The sequence below is a fragment of the Rhinolophus sinicus genome, chromosome 18, assembly GCF_057876585.1.
Source record: "Rhinolophus sinicus isolate RSI-liver-muscle chromosome 18, RSI-T2T, whole genome shotgun sequence".
NCBI lineage: Eukaryota > Metazoa > Chordata > Mammalia > Chiroptera > Rhinolophidae > Rhinolophus > Rhinolophus sinicus.
Genome location: NC_142518.1, coordinates 6960221 through 6982723, shown reverse-complemented (window position 1 = coordinate 6982723; position 22503 = coordinate 6960221). Strand labels below are relative to the sequence as shown.

Sequence of the window (22503 nt, the reverse complement as noted above, 5' to 3'; positions counted from 1 at the left end):
TTGTACTTCAGTCAGAATCCCCGGATCAGGTAACAGTGGTAAAGCACCTACTGAAAGGTTAAGTGAACTGTGAGAGGAGGCCATTGGGTGCCAGACAAATTCTGGCAATTTCTTTTTTGTCTATTGGCTGGCTCCCACTGAGCAATTCTGAGTCACCCTTCAGATGTCTTACACTCACTCACCAGAGTAGCAGCTCCAGCCAGGGGTCAGGTTCCCTCTGATAACAATAGAAAGATAGTTCTGTGCAAGATTTGGAAGTGTGGTTTCACTGCAAAATATCAAATGTCGGGGTTTGGCAGACTCACTTTCATACGCACAGGTTACAAAGCTGGAAATGACAAACAAGGTACATTTGCTGCTTGTGTGGGGGACAGAGGCTACCCTGGCACTTCTATGGAGGTGCTTTTCCGGGACTGTGGTTATACCAGAAATAAAGATGACAGGACCTTGCTGGGCAGTGGGAAGGTTGGGCTAGAGCAGTGGTTCTCAACCCTGGCATATGCACTGGATTCACCGGGAAAGCTTAAAAAAAAAAAAAAAATGCCACCTGGGACCTATCTTCAGAGATTCCAGTGTAATTGGTCTAGGGTACAATCTGGGGACTGGAATCGTCTGAAAGCTCCCCAGGTTGATTCTAATGTGCAGCATGATGGGGCAACTATTCAATGAAAGTGCAATAAATCACGACTACCATGACAACCTTTTGATGCATGGCCACAGTCTGCCCAAAGGGAAGGAACTGGAAACTCAGTCACTAGGATCAGATACCTAGGGGCTTAAGCTTTGCCCATAACTGGAATATCGGGAGTGGTCCAGGGTCACTCAGCCTAGAAGAATCATCTAACTCAGGGTTTCTCAACCCTGGCACTACCAGACTGCAATTTAGATCAGATCATTCTTTGTGGTGGGGACCTGTCCTGTGCACTGTGGGATGTTTAGCAGCATCCCTGGCCTCCACCCACTAGATACCAGTAGGATCACCCCACCCCCTAGTCAAGACACCCAAAATGTCTCCAGGGACAAAACTACTCCCAGTTGAGAACCATTAACCTTGATGGAATCTATATATAGCATAGGATCCCTTCACTTCAGACACCAGAGGCCTCAGAAGTAATCACAAGAGGGCAGGAGTCAGAATAAAAAGAGGCCCTACCCAAAGCTGTCGGAATATTTATATGGAGTGCTCTGAAGATCTTGGGACCTGTTGAGGGGGAGCAGGGAGAGGTATGGGCCAAGGTGCTTGCAGGAGGCCGAAACACCTGCAGTAGCACATCTGGTCCGAACAAAGTCCCGTCTGCAATGGCCCGAAACTATAAATTACACAAAGGAACTGGAAGTTAAATGAGTAATTTGACATGCTCGGAGGCCTCTGTCTAGGCAGTACAGAGATGGTGGTCCATATGCAGCTTCACCTCCAACTTGTCATGTAATTGTACCTATTCCAGGGCCCTCTGAGGATTCTCATAGATGGCACAAAAGTGACCCACTTGGACAAGAGCTGAGTCAGTCCTGTTCCAATTCAAGATCAAAACAGATAAATCTCCCCAATGTAATAAATCAAATGCCATTTTGGTACACTGCCTTTGGTGCACTGCTAAACGTTTGTAATTACTCTTATTGTCAGCTTTTTAAAAGTTATTCCTAATGTGAGAAAATTCCCCGGAACCTAAAGAAAATCAAGGATCCTATTGGGTTTTATTATGAAAGTCCTCACTGTCGAAATATTAAAATCTCTGATTGCTGTATTCATATTGTCTCTTGCTTCTGTCTTAAGAGAGAAATCTAGCTATCACAATCTTTGAATTTATAGGAGCTTCTACTCTCCCACGAAATTTATACTCCAATGAAACATTACCCTTTGGGAAGGTGCCCATTTCATAATAACTCACAAACATCAGCAGGTACAACCAGACCAAAAAGAAAGATGACAGGATACAGAAAAATAAAACATTGCTTTGATCAATATTTCAAACACCTATGGTATGACTAGTTCAGTAAGTATACAAATGAGTCTGTCAAACCCAGCTCCATTATTGGACACCCCTGCTGTTCTCATCACATTGTTCATCTTGATCTAAAACAAAAAATCTAATAACAAAAAACAACTTATCTTTCATTTTGTGATATGCAAATTGAGGAAACAAAGTGTGATGACCCGAACTAATGACAGTGTGGGGAGGGGGGATAAAAGAGCTCGTGCATTTATGGAACTTAAAATCACATGAAGTCAGGGTTGAGGACACGGCTCAAGGGTGAGCATCAAAAAATTTCTCCAAAAATAAACTTTCCAACTAAAATGGTAGACATTGACTAGTATCTGTGCTCTCTCATCCACAGCACTTTGCTAGACTGCACTGACTAGCTCCCCCTGCAGGTACTGGGGACACATGCTTGCATTCTGGCCAACTGTGTTGGCAGTGCCACATATTAGCCTGGCCCTGAAACCTGTGACATCCACCAGATTCACTCTCTCTTCCCCCTCCAGTGGGTACTACGACACCCTAGAAGATGGTCAGCCCCTAGACCAGGGGTGGCCAAACGTTTCCCTGAAAAGGGCAGGTAGAAAAAATATTTAGACTTTGCAGGCCATATAATCTCTGTCACAACCTTTCAAACCTACCCTTGTAGCACAAAAGCAGCCACAGACAATAAGTAAACAAATGAGCATGGCTGTATTTCAGTAAAACTTTGGATGGTAGACACAGAAATTTGAATTGCATATAATTTTCCTGAGTCACTAAATATTATTCTTTTGATTATTTTTAAACCATTCAAACATTGGGAAAATGTAAAAAACATACTTGGCCCATAGGCCATAGTTTGCCCCCCTAGACTGAAAGATGCTAAGTCCCTCCTCCCCACACACCCTACCCTACCAACCCCTGCGTTGGACAATGACAAAAGTAAGAAATACATTTTATTGTGTGTTAATTCTCTGAGTGTGTTTCAGCAGTTGGAATACTCTAATACATAAGCAACTGCAGAATCTTGACCATCGTGAAAATAAGGGAGATCATATAAACTGTTTCAGAAATAAAGGGTTTCCTTGGAGAAACACTAATGCTCCCATCTGAGTCCTCGGGACGAGCTTCAGCATCCAGATTTCCGTGAACTTAAAGATTTATTTACAATTTTTAAGCAAGCAGACTTTCATGTTTTCCTTCCCTCGCTCTTTTTAACATTTGTCAAGGATAATCTGATGGGAAAACTTCCTAAGAGTTTTAGAGACAAACCCTGCCAGTCACCGATTTCGAAATGACAGATACTTGAGAACAGAAATGGTACTTGCCTCAAAGAAAGAAGGTACAATTTCATTCTAGGCAATGGCCTTGATTCCCACTTGATGTGATGAACTGATCGCATGTAACTGATATACAATGACATATACTAATAACTAATTTTCTTACCTGCAGACAGAATTACGAGTCCATTTAATGTAATATAGGAAATACTCTACTTGAATCATTATTATTCCACATCTAAAAAATACTCCAAATAGACACTGTAATCAAGCCCCTACCATTCCCAATTTTAAAGACGTTATAATTTCATTTAAGGACAGTAAAAGTGCAAAGAAAGGATTAATTAATAAATTTGAAGATTTGAAGATTATTATATTTTATTATCTTAGAGCATCCACATACTTTTTTTCAAGAGGAATTCTTTTTAAAAATAAAATTTAATGACTTTTTTATCATACTGAATTTTTAAACATGTAAACTTTATATTTGAGATGTAAAGAGATATGAAACTAACTTAATATGATAAAGTACAAATGTATCATGATTGAATAATAATTACACTTATTAATTACATATTGTGACAGATAACAGTGACCCTTAACCTTTTTTAGAAAAATTTTATCAACAGTTTATAGCAAACTATAGATCACTTTCTTAAAGGGCCAATCTTGTATTGCCAGGGATAGCAAATTTTTTTGTGTTTTTGTTGGTAAAGGGACAAATAATAAATAGTTTGGACTTTCTGGGTCATTCTATCTCTGTGGCAATTACTCACCTCTGCAGTTGCAGTGTATAAGCAGCCATAGACAATGTGTAAATGAATGTCTGTGACAGTAATCCTATTAATAAAACTTTATTTGCAAAAACAGGCCCTTGCCCTAACTGTAGTTTGTCACCTGTTGTAGTGTTTCCCAGTGGTAACCTAAATGTCCTACAATAGATGACTGGATAAAGGAGATGTGGTACATATACACAAAGGAATACTATGTTGCCATAAGAAAAGATGAAATACCGTGTTTCCCCGAAAATAAGACCTAGCCGGACAATCAGCTCTAATGCGTCTTTTGGAGCAAAAATTAATATAAGACCTGGTCCTATATTACATTATATTACATTACATTACATTATATTATAAAGACCTGTTCTTACATTATAGTAAAATAAGACTGGGTCTTATATTAATTTTTGCTCCAAAAGATGCATTAGACCTGATTGTCCTGCTAGGGCTCATTTTTGGGGAAACACGGTAGTGCCATTTGCGACAACATGGATGGGTCTTGAGATTATTATGCTCAGCTAAATATGTCAGACAGAAAAAGTCAAGAACCATAGGACTTCACTGATATGTGGGATGTAAAACTGAAAGCAACAAAGGAATAAGACAAACAAATAAAGAAACAAAAACTGATAGGCACAGACAATAGTTTAGTGGTTACCAGAGGGGAAACGGGGAGGGGAAATAAAAGAGGGTAAAGGGGGTCAAATATATGGTGAACTGACTCTGGGTGGTAAATACACAACGTGATATATAGATGATGTATTACAGAATTGTACACTCGAAACCTATGTAATTTTACCAACCATTGTCACTCTAAGAAATTTTAATTAAAAAAGTAGTTTCCTCACCTCTTAAAACATTGGTATTTAGGAAGGAAATTCTAAGGACTATCATTATTAAGAATATAATATATTCCAAATATAATAATTATGAATATAATTTGGACTATAAGGGTAAATCTTACTTTCCTTACCAGTTTCTGGAAATGTTCGGTCAAGCTAAACCCCTTTCCAAAAATGGACTTTCAAAAAGATTTATATATAAATGTGGATTTTTTTTGTTACTGATTTTAGTTTTAAGATTAAATTAAGTATCCATTCAACTATCAATTTACAGGAAATACAAAGAACAAAGAAACCTGTTAAGCCATGCCATGAAACTGAAATCAGCCAAGTCCAGACTGTGTAGAAATTCTACAGAATAAATGACTCAGGCTCTTCAAAAAACACATTATAAGAGAAAGAGAGAGAGAGAGAAAGGAAGGAACCTATAGATTAAAAGACACTTAAAAGACACATCAATCACCTGCAAAGTGTAGGCCTTATATGGATTCTAATTTATACAAACAAATTACAAAACAATATATTTTGGACAACTGTAAATTTGAACACTAAATGCACAGTTGATATTAAATAATCATTGTTAATATTTAGGTGTAATTAAAAAAACATGAGGCTTATTGAGAATCAACTAGATCTGGGTATATAAAAACCTTTGGAGTAAATGCCGAGAAGAAAGTGGTAGGAGGAAATGTTTTAATAAAGACTTTTCCAGAAATCCTCAGGAGTAATATCTAAATATAGTGCTTCTTTATAAATTTGTGGTCAAGAAGGAAAGTCATATAATGCAAAAGTAAATAAATATGTTGATACCAAGAATGAAATAGAATTTAATTGGCAAATAAATATGGAAGATATTTGTTCAAATGCTAAAAGCACTAATAAAACACATGAAGTCTGATTGCCAACATGAAATCTGGTATGAAATCATCTTTTCTGGCAGACATTTCATTCATGATTAGGATAAATTGAGCATGTCTGAACACGCCAAATCATCTATTTTCTGATACAGCTGTAAAATAAATATGAAAAAAGAACAGTTGCTCTAAAATTTAGCTATATACATTATAAAAAATGATGCAAAAATTTATTTCTTACAAATAAGGACAAACTTTAAAAATAATTTTTAGGGGGTGGCCAGTTAGCTCAATTGGTTAGAGTGTGGTACTAATAATATCAAGGTTGCCGGTTCGATCCCTGCATGGGCCACTGTGAGCTATGCCCTCCTTAACAAATAATAATAATAATAATAATTTTTATTCTATTAAACACAGTCTGTTACCATCACAGGAAAGATTATGCATAAGAAATATCCTCATATGCACTAACTTTAGGAAATAAATTTAAACACTTGTGTTTTTGTGTGTGGAGAATAAGGTTTCTCACTGAGGGCTCAGAAGAGGAGGATAAAGAAAATGACAAGGCTGACGAAACACCCAATGATTCAGTTCTTGAAAACAAGTCTCTTCAAGAAAATGAAGAAGAGGAGATTGGAAACCTAGAGCTTGCCTGGGATATGCTGGATTTAGCAAAGATCGTTTTTAAAAGGCAAGAAACAAAAAGAAGCTCAGCTTTACGCTGCGCAGGCACATCTTAAACTTGGAGAAGTTAGTGTTGAATCTGAGAATTACGTCCAAGCTGTGGAGGAGTTCCAGCTCGCCTAAATCTCCAAGAGCGGTATCTGGAAGCCCATGACTGTCTCCTTGCAGAGACCCACTAGCAGCTGGGCTTGGCCCATGGATATAGATCTCAGCACGATGACGCTGTGCACAGGTCAGCAAATCTATTGAAGTCATTGAGAAGAGAATGGCTGTACTAAATGAGCAGATGAAGGAGGCTGAAGGCTCAACTACTGAATATGAAAAAGAAATTGAGGTGCTAAAGGAACTGCTACCTGAAATTCGAGAGAAGATAGAAGATGCAAAAGAGTCCCAGTGTGGTGAGAATGTAGCCGAATTGGCTCTGAAGGCAACTCTGGTAGAGAGCTCTACTTCAGGCTTCACTTCTAGGGGAGGAGGCACTTCAGTCTCCATGATTGCCAGTAGAAGGCAAACAGATGGTGCTTCCCCATCAAACTGTGTGACCGATATTTCCCACCTTGTCAGAAAGAAGAGGAAACCAGAGGAAGAGAGCCCCCGGAAAGATGATGCAAAGAGAGCCAAACAAGAGCTGGAGGGGAATGGAGGTAGTGGGAATACAGTCTCCTGTGGAGATGCAGTTTCGGAAAACATGGAGGAGGAGGCTGAGAATCAGGCTGAAAGCCAGGCAGCAGTGGAGGGGACAGCAGAGGCTGGCGCTGCAGTTGAAAGCACTGCATGTTAAGAAGGTGCAGAGCCTTCCTCCCAAGGGAAAGTATTTTGTATATAATGTATTCTTTCACTTTTGGGGGATTCTTTTTGTACAACTTCAATAAAGATCGTAAGCAAAGAAAAAAAAAAGAATAAGGTTTCTCAACCTTGGCATTATTGATATTTGGGGCAGGATAATTCTTTGTTATGGGCGCTGTCCTGTGAATTGTAGGATGTTTAATACCATTCCTAGCCTTTCCTCTCTACATGCCAGTAGCAGCACCCTAGCCAGTTGTGACAACCCAAAAATGTCTCCAGAAATGGCCCAGTGTCCCCTGGAGACAAAATCACCCCCAGTGGAGAATGACTAGCATAGATCAATTACTGTCTTCAATTCCAAAAGAAATTACTATCCATCAACACTGCAATATGTTAGGACCTACAGGCTTACACAAACCAGTGATATTTCCTAAGTCATAAATATGGCAGGATATTGCCTTTCAGATTTCTAATTTATACCTAAGCTTGTTGTCAAGCATTCTTTCCGATCAGACTCTTAGAACATATTTAATTTGGGAATTATTTCAGGCTCCAGTGGTACCAATCAAAGAAAAACAAAAGTCCCTTAAATATGTGGATTTATCTTTCCCAAATATTCCAATGATTTACAGAAAAACATGCTACAGCAATACAAGGGCAGAGTCTCACGTGCATTTCAAGAAAAAAAATCATAAACTGCCCAAGAAGGTGACTGAAAACGCTATTCGCTCAGGATTCATGACTTAAATTTAAAGCATGTATTTCTACTTTTCAAATGAAATAATGTTTTTCATTATAAATTTTTCATTTACATAGAAAATTTTCAGAGAAACATAAAAGACATTTGTGAGGGTTTTCTTTTTCTTTTTGCCTAATTTCCAAATGTAGAAATTAGTTTTAAATTATTACCTACTCTTTTATTTCTACTTGTCTCTGATTTTTAAAAAACTTAGTTTCTTCCTTAAGTTTATTATTATATTTTTGTATCATGATTATAAAAGTTACACATTTATACACATGCGGGACGTCCACGTATCCGCAACCAAAATGTGTAACATTTTAAAAATAAAGATACTTTTAAAATATCTTTACTGAATATACAGTTTTTGATAAATATGTACATACCTACTCTTGTTCACTGCTTTTCTAATGCCATAATTTTTCTTTTTGTTTGTCTCTTTCTGATAAAAAGTCATGTTCTTTCTATGACCCTACTCTTAATTTCAAATATATGCGCTGAGAAATGGCTCTAGATAAAATATAATACTGGATAAAAAGTATAATAATGAATGCTAGATATAAAATACTATACTGAAATCTAAGCACTGACTTTTAATCTTATAAAGCAGCTAAATAGAACTAATTACTTCATTAGTTATGTGTGCCAAAAAACCTAAACGTTTTCCCCATTTTGTTTCTGATATTGAACATGCATGAATTTTGATATCTCAAAAAAATTTGTAGTTATCTAATGGTGAACCAAAAAACCACGTTGTCCTGCAAGAAAAAATAAAACTACCCCAAATCATCAGTAACTTTGGCCTCTTTATTGGTATGATCATACAGAATTTGGAAGACCTCTCTTCCCACAGGAAAGGCACGGGGAAAGACAACTACTATTAACTACAATTAAATTTAAGAATTTAAAAGGAGAGAACATTTCATCCTCTCCTCATTGCTTTATTCCTATTTGTCCTTGAGGTTGGTCCATTTAATTTCATGCTCAAAGCCATTACCATCCATATCTTCCTAGAAGGGATGTGTAACACTCTGCACACCTGGGCTCTCAATGGTCACTATTTGATGAGCTCACTGAATTCCATCCTCTGATGCTACACCCTCTTCCCAGCTCCCAGAAGGCCAGGACAACATTGGTAGATGGGAGGGCCATATGAGGGTATGAAATGAACCCATAGAAAACCCACCCTATATGTTAATAAGCCTGGTATTTAGCAGAGTTAGCACGCAAAGTGAATACTGAGTGGATGAATGAAAGAACGAATCATAAACAAACAAAGATCAAAATCAGATACCACCAGGACAAGTTGTTCTATTGATGATGGTTGAAGAGTAGAGATGAATTCCCGGGAGTTGGATTAAAACTAAATTTAGAGGCTGTTTTAACTCCCGTTTCTATCTCCTCCCCAGCAGTGTTCAATCCCTTCATAAGCCATTAGCATGTTTCCTTTTTTCCCCAACTTCGCAAATAGTAACACTGCTGCACCACTGCTTTGTCTGATTTTCGAACACCCAATCCCACTGCTCCTAAAGTACTATATATATATACACACACATATATATTTGCATTTTAAATGGAAGGAAATTTATTTTAACTTTGTTTTGGATAGTTTTTGATATCCTGGAGTTGGTGGCAACTTTGCGGGAGGCTGCACATCAGAGCAGCCAGAAATGCAGTAGGAGAAAACCAAGAGTGCCGCTCATTATAATGATCTCTCAGTGGTTTCCATGCACCTCTGCTCAAGCCAGAGCAAAGGCAATGATCTGCTGGATAACTTGTCCTTGACAATGGGTCATCTCTCGCCTTCAGGATTGACTAACTCCCTTTGTAATTAATCTGTACTTCGGTAGCTCTAATGAAAGTTTTATATTGTAAAATGCCAACACAGCAATCTATCCTTAGCATAGCACTCACACTGTGTTACTCTCAACACAGACACACACACACACACACACACTCACACACACTCACTCACACTCAGCCTGAATATTAAAAGGAAGCCCTCTGCTCACACAGTCTACCAGTCCGTTCATTCCTGCTCAAGCTAATTCTTTTGCTAAACCCCACAGGGTCATTTACAAACTTAAAGAAGGGAAGCATATCATGTGCAGCAGCCAGCTAAGAAATAAATTAGCCAATTGTTTCACTTCCTCGTGGATTATGCAGTAGGAAAAGGCCGAAGATACCTCCTTGAAGGAGGCAATTTAATTCAAATATTGGAACAGTTGCTGTGTCCAAACATCTTTTTAAACCATATGGTAATACAAAATGAATAGAGCACAAATCCTGCCTTCAAGAAGTTTCCCTGCCTTGTTTACAGGGCCCACAACAGTCTGCCTCCACTCCCAATCTACCCCATGTCACTGACTGCCTCCCGTGGAAGCTTCAGTTAGACCATGCTGCTTTCCAGCTGCAAGCCATCAGCTACCTGTCCACGTTTGCCCTGGACTTCCCATTCAGCAACTGCCCTGTTCACTCCAGCTCATCACAGTGACCTTTGTATCTTGGAGTCCTAAACCGCAGCAGAGTTAATTAACGGTTTTCGAAAGAATGGAAGAAAACCATCTCATGGTGGGTCATGGTTAGGGCTAAGGTTATAAAAGTAAAGACCATGAAAACAACTAATTTAATAAAATCACTATTGTGAGGGGGGGGAAATGAAGACCAAATAAGACAGTTCTTGGAAGTTCTTGATTCAAACTTAGCTCCCCAAACATGTAGGGTTGCCAGATAAAATATAGGACACCCAATTTAATTTTCATTTCAGATAAACAATGAATTTTTCTTTTTAGTGTAAGTATATCCCAAATAGTGCATGGGACATATTCCTACTCAAATAAATAAATAAATAAATAAACAAACAAACAAACTAATTCATTGTTTACCTGAAATGCAAATTTAACTGGGCATCTTGTATCTTTATTTGTTAAATCTTGTAAACTTATAAATATACCACTTTGAGATTCCTTTAGGTTAAAATATCTCACTTTTGAATTAAAAATAATCCCTAGAAGGCCCATACCCTCATGTCAAATATTTTAAACAGTCCCCACTCAGCATTCATGGCCTCAGAAAATTGGATTGGTGAACAGGGGAGAAGATTGGAGAGTGGGCAAATTTAGAGCTTGAAGCATCTGTATCTTTCATATTGGGTAAGACTACATAGAATTTATGATTATAAAACACATACGGAAACTAAACATGGGTCACCAAAAGTTAAGAAAAGAAATAGGAGAGGCCAGGAAACAATGAGGAATTTCAATGGGGTTCCTGATGGCAGCTGGGGTGCTGCTGAATATTATTTCTGGGTTTTCATTGACTCCCTGCAGCATGAATTATTGCATTACTTCTTTCTGAAGAAAACCTGTACTTAACCTCACACAGTATTTGAAAGGCCTTTGCACTTGCTTATACTTCCTACTATACCCTTAGCTCCCTAAAGCCAAGGCATCTTTTATTTATTCTTGTGTCCCAGACCCAGCTCATCCCTGATTACATGGTAGGTAAGCATAAAGATTTGCTCCCCCTTGTGGTTGACTGTGTTGGTATGTCCGCATTTAACTGAAAGGCTGTAAAACTCAGCATAATCTAGTTCACAGATCATTCCAACATTGTTCCCTCCCTGCCAGAATCCCACCCAACCCAGGTGTTTGCCAATCTAACCTCTCTAGGTAAGGCCAGTATGTTCCACTGAGTCCCAAATAAAGCATCAGGGAGAAGGCGAAAGAAGTAGAAAGAATACAAAACATGGCAGATGTTCTATTCCCATGTAGCCTTTTCCAGTGGGTTCTATTCCCCACATTTTTCTCTCTTCTTTGACTTAGGCTGGTTCTTATGGGTGACCATACGTCCCTCTTTGCTTGGGACAATTCTGGTTTATTTCTGTTGTTCCAGAATGATTATCAATATCCCCATCCTCCACGCTCTGTTTCACTTTCAGTTCCCTGGTTTGGGTGGTCATGCCACTCATAGAACACTCAAGAACTCATTTTAAATAGAGAGGTGGCATGAAACTTCCCAACACAGTACACAAATGTTTGTCCTCAGAATGGCCATGATAAAGACATCCGCCCCAGTTAATCAGTGCTTCTCTTCTGCTCTGCTCAAGAGCTAGAAACTCGAATATCACACTCTTACAGTGGGAATTACTGGACTTTTGAATCTCTTCTGTTGGTTCCCAATCATGATGAAAAGACTAGCTGCACATAAGAATCACATAGGCTCTGGGAGTTTTCAAAAATATGCAGAATCACAGGACAGTGGTACCTCAGTTTTCTAACGTAATCCATTCTGGAAGACCGTTTGAGTTCTGAAACGTTGGAAAACCGAGGCACAGTTTCCCCATAGAAAGCAATGCAAAATGGATTAATCCATTCCAGACCTTTAAAATCAACCCCTAAAACTGCAAATTTAGCATGAATTTTACTATCTAATGATACATACCACAGATCTATAAAATTTACGGCGTTGGTATAAACCGAAATGTTCGTCAACGGAGACTTTCGAAAACCGAAGTACTACTGTACTCCCCACTCCCTAGGAGGTTCTTATCTAGCAAATCTGGGCAGGGCCAAGAAATCTGTGTTTTTTTAAAGTTCACCCAAGTGAGTCTTCTGTACAAGTATCTGGCAACTACTGATCTGATGTAATCACCTCACATCTGGTTGTAAGCAGCTAGATATTTATAAGTTGAGCCACGTGGGGCCTTGTGTGTAAGCCTGAGCCTGGCAGGCTGTTCAATGCTTCGTTGGAGCACAGGAAAAAAGGAACTGCTAAGCTAAGAGGAAACTACCGGAGGAATAAGCAAGCCATGTGCTAATTGCTTTACAAGCCCTGCATCATTTAATCCTTTACAATGAGAAGGCTGACACTAAATTAATCAATTTGCTCAAAGTTATACATCCAATGGAGGCACTCAGATCTAATTCAAGCCAACTTCAGAGCCTGAATATACCCACTATCCTCTCTATATACAAAGGCATATTTGTCATTAGAAATATTTTTAATGGTTCCTTGTAGTTAGGACTAAAAACAAAACAAAACGAAAACAGAGGAAAGGGTGAATGGTTGAAAATTGTTGATTCAGTAGTTCTACGCAGATGACTAGAAGTGACTAGAAATGATAGTTAAATAACAGGAAGCAAATAGGAAAGAAAAACTCCTTAGTTTGTGTCCTGAATTCCACATTCAGATGTGGGACTGTCCCTGGGGCAGGTCAGCCCCATTGAAACCATAACCTCCGACCAGCCTATCTCACCATTCTTGTTAGTCCTCCTTTTCATGACTTTGAGGCCACATATCTTGATTTAAAAAGGTTCAATTTGTTGTGTGGGGTATAATGGGTGGAGGGTGATGGCTAGGTCTGACTTCCACGACTTGTTAGATTTGGCTCAAAACTAAGATGGAGGTCCTGTGACATAACATTGACATGCCTCTTGTTTATATGCCCAAAGGTGGGCTCAATAACTTGGTCTCCATTTGCCATTGCTCAGCCCCTTATACAATTTATGTACAGGATGGCTGGCACAATCATTGTTGGAGATTTGAATGTCAGGAGGGCAATGGCACTGCTGTAAGTTTACTCACAGCCAATCCAGTTGGAAAGGATCACTGCCCCATGAGCCACTTCTCAAGTGATAACTATGTGAATATGAGAGGAAAGCAGCTGGTCAGATTCATCTGCAGATATAATTTAATCCTACTGAATTGCAGTGTACGGGATAGAGCCAATGGGCCAGGGGTAACCTTTGGGTGAAACAGGTGGAAGCAGGAGAAAGAAGGCATGGAAGAGCCTATGGAACAACAGTAGTTAGAAAGAGAGAAAAAGGACTTGGATCATAAATTTTCAGTGGAAAGCAAAGGATACATTTAAGGGGAGTCAAGAGAATTGAATGCAGCAGAAAGGTCTAGAAAAATGAGGACTGAAGGATATTATTGAATTTTGCAAAATGGTTTTTTTGTGACCTTCGTGAGAGGTGCTACAGTACAATAGCAGGATGTAGGGTAACTGCTGAAAATTAAGGAAGAATCAAAGAGTAGAGAAATGAAAGCAGCTGGCATAGACAATATGTTCCAGGATTTGGGTAAAGAAGTGAAGGAGAGAGCAATGTTGGTAGCTCAAGGACGAGCAGAGTAAGAGCAAGACCATTCTAAGATGGGTGAGATCAATGTATGACTAATACCTGGAGGAAAGATCAGTGAAGAGAGAGAAAGCAAAGATGAAGCTGAACAACAGGGCAATGGAATGGAAAATAAAACCATTCAATTAAGGATGAGGGAAAAACGAAATGTGTAGGGATAGGGGGTTACAGGAGACCGACATAGAGCTCCGTCAAGGGGTAGCATGGGAAGGATTTTCAATGTGCAGAAGGGAAGGAATGAAGGGCAAGAAATGAACACATCAAGATCATGTTATATGCCAGAAACTACACTGGGTCCTTCATAGTTGGCATTTCATTTAAAACACCTAACATCTTATGACAAAAGTATATTGCTCTTTGCAAAAGAGAGAACTGAGGATCATAGATATTAAGTGAATTTCTATGGTGGACCCAGGATTAAAACACAAACCTCACTGATCTCCCTGACTTGACTCCATGATGAAATATAAAAAGGAAAGAGATGTTCCAGGGGGTGCGGGAAGGGGGAGTTTTGTCCACATCACAATTTCAGCCACTGTGAATTTTATCCCAATATCCAATGTGGCTATGTGATAATTCCTGCCAGAGTACCTCCTACCAATTCTACCAACTTATCTCACTTGTCATTTTGTAAGAGATAACTGCAAAAGGAGCACCTGTCATGTATAAAATTTGATATAAGTTCTCTGCAAACAAAAGATAAACTAAATTATGTTCCACTTGATATCATGAAAAACACCCAATAAATCCTCCAATTGATTCAGCCTTTTACAGATGAGAACAAGGGTGCTCTACAATTCTTAACTGCATCCTTAATATTTCACCTGGCAACAAAGTAATAAAAACCCCACGTGGACCCAAGAAGAAGACATTCTAATCCAATGGTCACCAACCTTGTGTCCTATACTGTCAAGGAATCCAGTCATTTAGCTGTGTGTAAGCAAGTTTTAATATTCCATAAATCCAGTGAAATTTGGGGATCTAACCTGAGGGAAGCTGCTCAAGCTCTAAGAAATACCAAGCGTGTTTGCCTTTCACCAGAATCATATCAACTCTATGCGGAAACTATGGCATATTAAAAGCTTGGATGAACTATTGTCATGTAAGAAATTCTAGATCATGTCTGGTATGCTAGACCTTCTTACTAGTGAATACAATGCAGTGCCAGGAGTGAAAGAGTTCGAGTTTGTAACTGACCTTAAATATGAGCAACAAGTGAAATAATGGTATCACTGAAGAGCTTCTAAAGAATCTGAAAGTTTCTTGTATTATGTATTAGTACATTAATTGTGACATCACTAATGTCATGACATTACCATACAACATTTTCCACAATGTGCTCTTCCAAACATTAGTTCCATGGAGATTTTCATGAATGCTATGCAAAAATAGGAATCTGTGATCAGGTGGGTTTAGGAAAGGATGGTTTAAACAAAGTTCAAGAGCATCTTAAAGGGCAGGAGAAAGAAGAGTCTTTCATATGTTAAAGTATAAATCACCAAAGGGGTGGGATGATATCAGCATTTGCAAGACGTATTTGGCCAAAGGTGTTCTCTTGTGTAGGCTATTTGAAGGACAGCCAGGGGTTCCCCAAAACACACTTTGGGAGCACTGAAATGGACAAATGATAATTACATATCACTGAGAAAATCTGGATAAGAAACAGAAAATTAGTGGATATTGGTAAATCAATTTGATTGTCTCTCACTACCTCGCCATTATTTATTTTTTCTTACCAAATTTCCACTTCTATATATAAACACCTACCCACCATCGGAATTTTAAATCAGAAGTAGTAGAAGCCATTATCAAATATAACCAATGTTCTGTTGGCTCTCACCATCCTCAACTATTGGGGAGGCCACAGTTCCTTATGCAGCTGCCTCCAATGACTTCTAGGAGCCCTAAACAAGTACCTAGAGGCTCTTGAATAACCCTTAAGCCTCTATGCCATATCCACCATGTAATCCATTCATGCCTACACATTTGCACGGAAGTTCCTCCAGGAAGGGCCATGAGGTAGCTGCATCCCACGGGGTTCCACTGATGAACCACCAGGCACCCCTGATGCCACCACCAGACATCACCAGCTCCAGCATCAGCACGAGACCAGTGCCATCAAATAATTACACACTGTCCTTGAAATGCCATTTGTCTTGGAACTTGTCAATGTGTCATACGTACTCTCTTTCCTTTATTGCTACATTGTGTTGCACAGGACATCAAAGCCATGCTTCTTTGCATCCTTCCCTATCTTTCAATACAAAGGTAGCTTTCAGATTTTACTGTCAGAAGTCGACTCTCCATGGATCTCTGGATCTCTCCTATCTCTACACATCCTTGCAGCAGAGACTCTGATGCCCTTTGTCCGGGACTAATTTATCCTGAACAAAAGATGTTTGTATGAAGAATAGACTTTTAAGATAGAGTCCCTCTCTTCCTCCCAAGCAAAGGGCAGGTTTGCTTGTAGCACAAAAAGACAGAGATAGTGCCATCCTTTGGAGCAAATGGTATAGCTGATGACTGCCCATTGTAAGAGAATCGGGTTGTCTAAGCTCAGGGTTCCGTTCCTGTAATGGAAACAACTGCATACCTGGCATGCTTCCAGTCCTCTTCTTGTTGCCCTGTGAAAACTGGCGCTCAGGGAATTGATCCAAGTGCTTATACTCTAGGTCTACTTTGCTGTGAGTAATAAACTGTCTTTGACACAGGTGTCGTGTCTTCTGTCAGCATCCATGAAATTGTGACAGGCTGCATTGTTAACTTTCAGTTAAGGCAGAAAGATCTCAGACCCTTCACAGATCTTGACATTTATATTTAGGGACCTATTCATTGGAATTCCGATCTAAATACAGATTATGGGAACCAAACCAGAAAAAAATCTAAGTGGCATTCATCGCTTTACTCTTAAGTGCCCGTCCTCAAGATCACTGAGACGTTGACACTAAGCCAAGTTTGTCTTTAGAATGAATCTCCCCCTTACCCTTGAAGTCCTGTTTCCTAGGAGTAAAAGAAACAAACAAACAAAACAAAACAACAAATGGCTGAAACTTCCTGAGTTTTTGTGCCAGGCACCAATTTTTTCATTTAATGCTCACAACCACCCTAGGAGGTAGTTCCCATCATTCCAACCCAGGCAGGCTGGTGCCATAAGTGAGGCAATAGACCCACCACCCCACATGGTCTCCAGGACTGCACACCACTTAGGACCAAGCAGGTTTAATCTTCATGTGTGATTCCTCTCACTTAACTGTTAGTATCGCTTACTGTTCATGCCTGTAGAAGAGACCTTGTTTGTAAAATGCTATGGATTGCCAGAAAACTCCTTCTGGGAGAGAGTGAGGCTCTTCCTTGTCCAAATGCCTTCAGGTCACACTACTCCAGAGAATTCCACCCATTGAAATGTCTGCCATCACAAACTTCCATCTGATGTGTGGATTTCTGCTGTTCCAGTTTCAGTTAAGCTGTGGAAATCAGAAAGGAGAAACGCAGGAAAGACTTTCCATTTCTGTCTAAATTATATCAGGTGTTTGGAACACTCAGAGCCTGTAGAGAAAGTTACTATTGATGAAGTGTTAGCTTCACTCTGTTATGTAAAGTGCCATCAGGACGGCCATCTATCTTTCCTTATTGTTGGTTAAACAACTGGGGACCAATGTCTGATGAATGCTGACACAGTTCTGCCCTCATCTTGTGTACCATAATCACTCCCCCTATTTCCTCTTCCCTCGGGTACATTAGTGCTCACTTATACACATGACTCTGCTGTTAATAAAAAAGATTTACGTTCAAGTAAGATTTTATTCCTTCCATCAAATGTTTACTTAAGGAGGCTTTCTTACATAAAGTACTACCCTTTCTCAGTGCACAAGCAGATTTATCTTTTTGAACTCATTTCCTATCTTTCCATACTTCAAATCTTTGTCATGAGGATTTCACTTAGTGCAGGAATTTTGGCATAGCATATTGTTTGTTTCATATATAGGATTTTTAAGAAAGGAGAAGTGTTAGACCATTACTATTAGAGGCTTAGAAACTGGCACAGGTCCTTCTCAAGATGTAGAGAAAGAAGGGTTTATTCAAAGACTGTCTTTGGTACAACAGGCCTTGTACAAATTGGAAATGGACATTTCCTAACTGGTACAAATTTAGAAAACAAAGAGATGGTACATATTAAAACCCATGAAAAAAGTTATGTCCTTTATCCCAGGAATATCATTCACAGATATTCATTGTAGGAAAGAAATTCCACGTTAAGAAAATTAATAACTGTCTGAACAGAGGAGCACACTTAAAGATTGGTCTCAAAGAGCACATAATCAGAGCCAAACTAAACGTCAAACAAAAGGTATGTGTAGTGCCCACTTACCAACAGAGACTTCTGGAAAAAGATCAGAAGGAAACAAAAGGAAGGTAACTACATTGTTCTCAGAATGGGAGGAAAGCAGGATATAATGCTTGTCTTAAATCTCTGCATTGCAAAACTGTTTTAGCAGCAAAATTTACTTTATAAAAGTAAATATTTTACCTGAAATCTTCCCTCTTCTTCCTACCTTTCTAAATTCTATTCGCTTAAAATACCCAAGTTAAGTTCCACTTTTACCACATCACTTTGAGCTTTACTTTTTTTTTTTTTTTGACTCTATATCAATTTCCTAACCAGTAGTTCTCAAGTCAAGTAGGGGCAATTCTGTACCCCAAACAACACTTGGCAATATCTGGGGACATTTTGGGTTGTCATGACACGGGTATGCTACTTGTATGTGCTAGATAGAAGTCAGGGATGGTGCTAAACATCCTACAATACAGAGGACAGCCCTCCCACGGCCAAGTATGATCCAAAATGCCAAGAGTACCCAAAACCCTGCACGAAACCATAAAATTGTGTAATGTTTTAAAAATGTTTGCAAAATAAATGAAGGAAAATGAGCAAAAATTTTGAAAAGACACTTAACCAAAGAAGATATGCAAATGGAAAATAAGCATTTGAAAAGATGCTCAGCATCATTAGTCATCAGGGAAATGGAAAATTACACAATGAAAACCACTTCATACCCACTAGAATGGCCACAATCAAAGACAGATAATGAGAATCGTCAAGGATACTGAGAAACCGGAACTCGCAGACACAACTGGTAGAAATGTAAAATGGGAGCCGCTTTGGAAAAGTTTGCCAGTTTCTTAAAACATTAAACATACGATTTCTATATGACCTAACAATTCCACTTCTATTTATTTACTGAAGAGAAATACAAATGTATGTCTACACAAAGACTTCATGAACATGTAAATAGCAACTTTATTTGTAATAGCTAATCACTGGAAATAACCGAAATGCCCAGTATCTGGTGAATGAATAAACAAAATATGGCACATAACCACAATACAATAATACTAAGCAATAAAAAGGAACAAACCACTTCTATGTGAAACAACACAGCTGACCATCAAGTATTTAATGAATGAGCTTAGGGTTTTCACAAAAATTAGAACGATAACTACCAGTTTCAAATGTGAGAGCTATGGCTAAGAAAGAAAAGTGGAAAATTCATATTGTGATCTAAACAAAGACCCATCTAGTGCACACCTGGACATTCTTCAGGAGCCCAGAACCCACAAGGATTAATGCTCATTCCTATGAAATTGAATTGGTGCTCAGGGCATGTTTGAAAATTAAATTTTCCTTAGAAGTTTACATTCTTTCCATCTTGTACTAAATTACCAGCCATCTACAACTCCATATAAAAGCATTCAAGGAATCATTACTATAAATATGTAGCGATTTGGGAGTGAATTTAGTTTCTAAAGAAAAAGGAAAAAGAATAATTAAATTAGAAAGCATGCACGTTTTTACTTAATCTGCCATACCCACAGAAAAGCATAGAAAGTATCATTATTTGGACCATAAGATTACATTCTAGGTTATAATCTTAACTGTAATGGAGAAACTATTATATGTTAACCGAAATTATTCATTTCCTGGGAACAAAGAAAGACTCGTTTTCCCATTACCCCTTGCAGTTAGATGGGGATCCAAGTCAATGGAATGCAGTGGAAGACAAATAAGCTACTTCTAAAGCTGAACTCAAAAAAATCCTGCATATTACTGACACTGGGGATGGGGATGGCTAAAAACTGAGAAAGGACGCACAAGGTTTTTTGTATATTATGTTTCTTGAACTGGGTGCTGATTTTAAGTGTGCTCAGTTGTAAAAATTCATTAAGCTACACACTCATAATTGTGCATCTCTCTCTCTGTTTGTTATAATTTAATAAAAAGTTGATCAGGTATGATTTTACATCCCTCCTCCCCTGCTATGGACACTTTGCACCCACAAGTTTCTGATGACAGAGTTGTGAGTTAGAAGCAGTCCCTGTAGAATACCAATACACTAGTACCTCGGTTTTCGAACACCTCTGTTGACGAACATTTCGGTTTATGCATGCTGTAAACCCAGAAGTAAATGCTTCAGCTTTCGAACATTCCTTGGAAATCGAACATGTCACGCAGCTTCCCCTGAGTGCAAGATCCTGAGGCCTAGCTGTCGGCTGTTTTCGAACGTTTCAGAACTCGAACAGTCTTCCGGAACGGATTACGTTTGAAAGCCGAGGTACCACTGCAATGGGGTTGGCTGCTACTGCAGCATAGCCTAATATGCTAACAACGTCTTCTTTGTAATAGTTTGCCTTAATAGAGGGCATGGTACCAAGAAACTACTAATAATGCTTGTACTAGCAACCTTCAGGATCCAACTATAAAACTTTAAGACAGTATTTTTTTTAGCCATACTACATGTGCCGTCACGTCAGAAGCATCTAGGATGTTTGATTCAAATACAGATATTCCACCACAGGAAGGATAAATGGGAAACTGATTTTTTAATGAGTTCCCCAGGTGATTCTTATACATACAAAAATTTGAGAATAATTATAGAGTGATGACAAAAGTCACAATAGCTGACAAATACTAAACTCTAACCCTAAGGATATTAAAAATATAGAGGTTTAAATGAGTCACAGGCATGTAATATACAGCATAGGGAATAGTCAATAATATCGTAATAACCATATATGCTGTCAGATGGGTCCTAGACTTATTGTGATGATCACTGTGTTAAGTTATATACATGTCTAATCACTATGTTATACACCTGAAATATGTAATACTGTATGTCAATTATAATTAAAATTTTTTAATTAAAATAAAATAAAAATACAGAGGTTTACCCTTTGTCTCAGTGCATTAAGGCATGATAGTCTGCTGTTCGTTATAGAATCACAGGGAAAAAAGCTCTTGACTGAGCACAGGAGAGCTAGACTCTAATCGTAGTTCTATTATAATTCAACGTACAGCGGAAGTGAAGACATGCAAATTATGGTAGCTTCAGTTTCTTCATATGCAAAATTTGAAGAGGTTTCAAAACAGTTCACTAAAAACTCATCATACAGCAAAGCTTATGTGTAAGGCAGTACCTAGAAAACAAAGCATGTGTGTGCTAGTAGGAAGGAGAGAGGGAACAGCACTGAACCATTCCCTAGGCCTCCAACTCCACAGGCTCTTGAGGGGGCGCCCATAGAGCCCACGGAACCACAGACCCCGGAGCAGAGCTCCAAAACTCGGGTCTAGCTCATCTCTCAGGCTCCTAATACCTTCGTGAAATTTTGACAGTCATAATTACCATCCTCAAAAGCCTTTAATTAAAGTCACCTCTACCATTTTGTTATTTTTGGAGCTGACTTATTCCCTCTTTGCAATTTGGGGAGAGGGTGGGTTGTGCTAAAAGTAGAGAAAAAAATTCAACAGAGATCTATGAACCCTGATTATGAATTCTATAAACTCCCACAACTAAATCCTCAGACAAGTTTGTATTCTTTGATTAGACCGGCTTTTACTTGTAAGTACCGTTCACCCCAATGGTGCACAACAGTTCACAGGTGAGTTTCTGGTTCCTGTCACCCAGGACTGAATGCAGATTCCTCCCATCACATTCCGCAGAGCTCTCTGCCACCTAACAGGCTGTTGCTTCAGTCAAGAGTTTCACTACTGCAACCATTTTTGAAAGTCACTGGAAATCTTTACAAAAATTTCTTTTAACCAAATATCATTGTACAGTAATAGAATGTCGTGAATCTTAATTGCTTTTTCTGAAGAGATCACCTGATAGATCCATACCTTCTTGTCCTGACCTTTTTTCCATCAATTCTTTTCAGATGTTTTAAAAATTAAGGATGTTAATGTATACTTATAACTAAAATCCTTTTTTTTTTTGAGAGCTTATTTCTCAGGTTCAATCAGACAAGTACCAAAAGGAAGACGTATTTTGGTTTCTCCTGACACCTGTATGTTGACTAAATAATTAATTCCGTGTCAAGTTAAATATATCTCTACTAAAATTTTCCATGTGATCAATTCACTATATTATCTGACATCTAAATGG

At 38.7% G+C, this 22503-nt stretch overlaps 1 protein-coding gene and 1 pseudogene across 3 annotated transcripts in view; one reads left to right on the top strand and one right to left on the bottom strand.

Annotated features, from left to right (window-relative positions):
- Positions 1-7181, top strand: part of LOC109454994 (nuclear autoantigenic sperm protein pseudogene) — a 74535-nt pseudogene extending 67354 nt beyond the window's left edge.
- The window catches only part of FRMPD4 (FERM and PDZ domain containing 4), a 742584-nt gene that overhangs the window by 418548 nt on the left and 301533 nt on the right, over positions 1-22503 (bottom strand). The window lies entirely within an intron of this gene.